This window comes from Poromitra crassiceps (assembly GCF_964638095.1).
Source record: "Poromitra crassiceps genome assembly, chromosome: 1".
Taxonomy (NCBI): domain Eukaryota; kingdom Metazoa; phylum Chordata; class Actinopteri; order Beryciformes; family Melamphaidae; genus Poromitra; species Poromitra crassiceps.
In genome coordinates this window covers 64527825-64533824 of record NC_139623.1, presented here as the reverse complement: position 1 = coordinate 64533824, position 6000 = coordinate 64527825, and positions in this window count along the sequence as shown.

The window sequence follows — 6000 nt, the reverse complement described above, 5'->3', positions numbered from 1 at the left end:
TGAAATTATGACAGTTTGCCTAGAAAAAGTCCATTATTCTTTGACAGCCACCATTTGGCTTACCACCACCACTGCTACTTACTACATATTACTTACTACAAACTTGGTACACTTGTGCACATATCAACTCTGACTAAATGTGCAATTCTGTGTCTATATTAATATTATCTGACATATAACCCCCAAGTCACCAGAAGCTTGGACCCCGCATCGCCGCTTGCGGCTATATTTATTATTATTATCATTATTACTACTACTACACCCGGTGCGCACACTGAATAGGCCTATTATACTATACTATAGACTATTATACTTACTTTTCTGTCACATCGTCATTATTAAGCCGGCTTATGACTGCATAGTATCTTAATTACTCAAAATATAAGGCGACTAAAATTGGGCAACCATATTTTTATTCGGGCAACCAAAAGCTCTTGCCAGGTTGCCCCTCCGGCAACCACTTTTAAAAGTTAACGTCGAGCCCTGTTATGTAAGCATTAGCAGTTGAATACAGCATGGTTTCAGCGTCTGTAAATTTATTCTGAGATAAACGGCTTTTTGTGAAATTCGATAGAACAGTCACTTTAACCATTCATTTTTGGCATCAGTAAGACGTCAGACAACTATACAATAGTTTTGAACAGTAATTTCCTCCATAACAGCAGGAAACACCCCTTTCCTTCAAACTCCTCCCTCCGTGTGTGTTCTTCTTGGCTGCAGCGAGCGTGTCACAAGCTCGTTGCTGCTGCTGCTGTAACCTCGCGTCACCAGCTCACTGCTTTGCTGCTGCTGTGCCTGTCTGCCTGTCTGCCTGGCGGCCGCTGGGCAAGTCTGGATGGATGGGCTCGCTCGTTTCCTGGGGTTCTGAGAGCTTTGATGAAGCTTTTGCGATTCTGGTCTTATTTATGCTGCGTGTTTCAAAGTGTGTTCCACCCGTAATCTATTATGCAAATTTGCAAAACCCCACCGCCAGCTCCCAAGCGCGAAAGCGTTTTCGCCAATCCATTTTCATGAGAATGGCTTCCTGACACTGCTTTTTGCTTGCCTTCCTCTAGAATGGAGAGCACTGTCGCCACTTAGTGGGTCGGTGGAATGGGTTGTACACGTTCGGTCGCTCCAATATTTTTATAGGAGACGTGGGGGGCATTGATCCACGTAGCACCGTCAAATTTTTTTTTTGACGTCTCAACTCGTCATTGGCAGTGAACCGTTGGAATTTTTGTTGACGAGTCAACTCGCCATTGGCAGTGAACGTGTTAAGCATCATCATTTATCAAATCCCAAATAGCTTATGTACTGTCTCTTTAAGAAATACTTAGGAAATTACATAATGTACAATTATGTATTCAATAACTTGTATGAAACAAACAATAAAATACGTACTGCACCTTTAACCAAAATAATATAATGGGCGTGCATTCTCCAATACTGTTGTTCCTTTAAAATAACTAAAATACACTTGAGCCTTACTTTAGCTTTGCCATAAATCAACATTAGCTACAGACATACATTAAACAACCACTGTATCGCTTGAACTGAAACATACTGACATCACTATTTAACCATACAAACACATACTGTACACTATCAAACACAGTCAAACCCTGCATCCCTACTGCACGGCGATTATCACATAATGTCTTCACCACGCTCTGTCTAGCCCCTTCTAAACATGCATGTTTATAAACGGCCTGCATGTTTAGAAACAATTAGCCGCCATGCAAGCTAAGCTAGTGAGCACCTGCTGCCAAAGCCTTTGATGTTTAAACAGTTGCTAAAATCACTTTAGAGACAGATATTTTACCATCAACATGTTCCTTGTGATACAGAAAGCATGAAACACTGTGCATACACCATTCAAAGTTGTTACAAACATTATTCTCACCTGTAAACACGCCAAGACACGCCAAGACAAGCTCCCCCTACAGGCAGAACTAAGACCAAAGCAATAGAACCAAATCTTTAGATGAGAAATATCAACTGATAACCGAACTTGGATGGATAAAGAAACATTGTCAAATGCCATTCAACATGCATTGTCTTAAACATTAAATAAACCAACCCAAAGTGCATTAGTGAGACATAGGCTACAGTGAGCTACTGTTATCTTTTAGCTGAAATGCCAGAAAGCAATGAAAACACATCTGAATACCAAAGCAATGGATTACCGATAAACTGATGATTGCACTTCAACAAATACTGTATTTATCTTTCTTATATTCAGTGCACATTAAGATATTAAGAGTGTAATTTAACCCATGAATTTAGCATTGATATCAATTTTAAACCTATGTATTGTTTTAACTCAATTTTACCATTACCTTTTTAAATTAGATTTAGCACATATTTATATACAGTATCTATTACACAGGGTCCTTCCTGGTAGGCTTTAAGTGCGATGGTGTCGGCTCCTCCGTCCCCGTGCTGCTGGTACTGGGGCCGGGTGTAGCAGACTCCTCTCTGCCCAGACTGCCCGGGCAGCCCGGCTACTTCTGCTGCGTAGTCAGCGTAGACAATGACGCCGGGGCGGGCGCCGGTGTGAAGCTGCTGCCTCCAGGCTGCTCACCTTCTTCCTCAAACTCAGTGACCGGAGGGTTTTTCTTTTGAAGCCATTTTCGTATGTCCATGGCGAAATAACTCTTAATAATAAAAGTGCGGATATGGGACTAGACTAGTCAACTACAAGTGTATCTGCTCTGCCATGGGAGGCGATTTCCCCGAGGCCGGAGCCAACACATAATGTCCCGCCCTACTCTGCCTCTGATTGGCTTACCGTGATATTTTACCCTAACCTAACCAATCGCCGTAATCCTCATGCTACATGGCTCATGCCTACACACAACCAATCATCACTCCCCATGCCTAAACCCAACCCAAGCACAGGTGGGGAAAGAAAATCTACCTTCGCCATCCTGGGAAAACCTTCGCCATCCTGGGAAAACAAACAAACCAAACAAAAAAGAGTAAACGGACCAAGTCTTGACTGAGGGGGCAGGGTAGTCTGGGTGAGGGGGCGACGCCTCCCCACGCCCCCTCGTGACGCCGGCTCTGGGCCGCCGCCGGGGTAGAGACTTCACTTCTCCCTGTAGCGCAACCCCCGTCCCTCGCCCAGCGCATGCATGTGAGTTTCACTAACAACAAAGTGATATCCATTCTCCTGGCCGATTGTCACATTTGCCCATGTACACTGTAGGTCATTTAGAGGCACCAGTATTTCATAAACAGTTTAAAAGTTCTGTGTATGGATTTAATTGTAACGTTATATGTTATAGCCTACTTCGGCTATGGGCGGAGGGCAGATATGCGGTCGCTATGACGACCAGTTGTGGGCGGGGGCAGATCGAGCAGCGGTGGAAGCAAAACATCCATCGGGTCAAAAGGAGTAGAGCCGAGTGGTGACGAGCTGTGCAGGGTTGTAAAATGTGGTGGAAATGAGCTATTAGAGCCCAGACCCTGGCCCTGGTCCTGTAATATTCCTTATAGTGACATGCTATTGATTAATATTTTCTAGGCTATATCCCACGGTTGTGCTAATTTTATTTATTTATTTATTTATTTATTTATTTATTTATTTATTTATTTATTTATTTATTTGTTTGTTTATTTCACCACCAGGGAGGATCCTTGAGACCAGGCTCTCTTTTTCAAGGATGCCCTGATTACAGAAAAAAGAAATGCAATTTATAATTAGAATTACAAAATTACTGCACGTATAAACAATAAAAATCACATAAAAATCACACATGCAGACAAATAAGAGGGGTACTTAAAGCAGGTACAGTCACTAATGCATCCTCAAGTAGCGCCCTGAATGTCTCTAAGGAGACCAGTCGGTCCTGAAGTTTGTCCCATCTATCAGGAGCATAAAAAGTGAAAGTGGCCTTTCCTGACTCACTCTTCATACGTGGAATGACCAATCTAATGTGTGTTTATTTATTTGTTTATTTGATAGGGACCGCATTCCCCAAGTTTGAAGTCGATCAGACGAACGGTTCTCGAGATAAACAGCTTTTCATGTTTGCTACTAGGTGGCGCTATGCCGAATAGCACAAAATTCGGCACTGAACTCCACCAGGCCCCCCTAAGCGCACTCCCCAAGTCTGAAGTCGATCCAATGAATGGTTCTTGAGATAAACAACTTTTTGTGTTTGCCAGTAGGTGGCGCTATGCTGAGTCTCTGTGTGTGGGGTGGGGCAAGGGGGTGGCTGTATGTGGGGGGGGGGGGGGGGCAGCGTGGTATTGGCCTTTGGCCTGGCTGATGTCACGAAAGTGACAAGTGACTTGCAGCTGGCGGGGGGCGGAGTTAGAAAGAGAAGGTAAACACTACCCATGTGCTTATTACTGAGATTATATTACGATACAAAAAAAGTGGATTGATAATCGGTCCCTGCGGCCTCGCATACATTGGAAAAACAACAAGAGCCCTCAAAACCAGGATCTGAACATAGGAGTGCCATCCGCAACAAGGATCCTAAAAGTCCAGTTACTGTCCATTTTGCAGAAGCCCGCCATAACATATCCACTCTTAAATATGTTGGCATCGAGGCCATCAAATGCCCTACGAGAGGAGGGGATGTTGATTCTATGCTCCTGAGGAGAGAATTATTTGAGATTTATACACTTGACACACTCACTATACCGCTTTCAGACAGACACGGTTCTGGTTCTGGCTCTGGCTCCGTTCTGGAGTCTCAGAACCTTGGTGCTTTCTGGCGAACCAGCCCGTGTTCACACCAGTTTAAGCGGAACCAAAGTGGGAGGACATTATTCGGTAGTCCTTATTTTTTTTTATTTTTTTTTTTAAGTTTAAGTCTTAAGTTTTTAAGTTAACTCTTCTGCAAGTTCAGCATATGACTTGCTCTTTCTTGTACTGCTTTCTAGCTTTTCTTGAGATTCGGTAGATGCCCAAATCGCCACTAAACATTTGGTTTCCTCAGAAGACCACTGCAAATTATTTTTCTCTGTGTTGTCACTGCCTTCTTCTCCTTCCTGCTCGTTTTCACAGCCTAGAATGAGACACGCCCACTGATGATGTCACGGGTTCCCAAGGAAAACCAACTATTTTTTGGTTCCGCTGAGAACCAACTTTTCAGGTTCCGAACCAATTATTTTTTCGGTCTGAACGCGCCGGCCAGTTCAGATTAGGGTTCTGGAACCAGAACCGGCACGGAGCCCTGCCGGTGTGAAAGCCCCAGAGATCTGAATGAGGGCTTTATTACAGACCTTTTTTTGTGAAATTATATCTACACTGGCTGTGGTTCCTGATTCCTGTGCTGTCCATATTCAGTGATATGTCTTATGGATTTTGTTGTTGTTTCCTCTTTTGATGTCTCAGTGACATTCCCCCCTATTTTCTAAATATAGAGGCGCCTATGTGATTTTCTTATGTGCTGTGAGGGCTTTTTTCTACATTTGATTTTATTATATTTGTACATATTTGTATGTATTGACATGTATTGATTTAAGTGCATTTTCTATCACTGGGTCAAACTTTCTTCCGAGTTGCTACTCCATGGAAAATGTTACCATGAAGTGACAACTCAACCATTTGGTAGAGCAGTTTAAAAAAAGTTGTTTTACCCTTATTATTATTTTTCGGAATTTTCCCCCATTTTCTCCCCCAGCCCTATTGGCTGCCCCGGCCACTGATCCACCCTCTGCCGATCTGGGGAGCACCATGCTTCCTCCGACACGTGCAGTTGCCAGCCGCTTCTTTACACCTGACAGGGGGAGCTTCACCGGCAGGACGTAGCACGTGGGAGGATCACGCTATTCCCACCAGTTCCCTTCCACCCCGACCAGGTGGCCCAACTGACCAGAGGAGGCGCTAGTGCAGCGAACCTACTCTATTCGCACTAAGCTCATTCAATCATGACACAGGAAACGTCACTTTGACTGACATGTTTACGAGATGCACGAACGCTTCCTCCAATCACTTCACATAAGAGGCGGGTGTAATCGCAGTGACACACACCTATTAGCTGACAATTATTGCTTTTG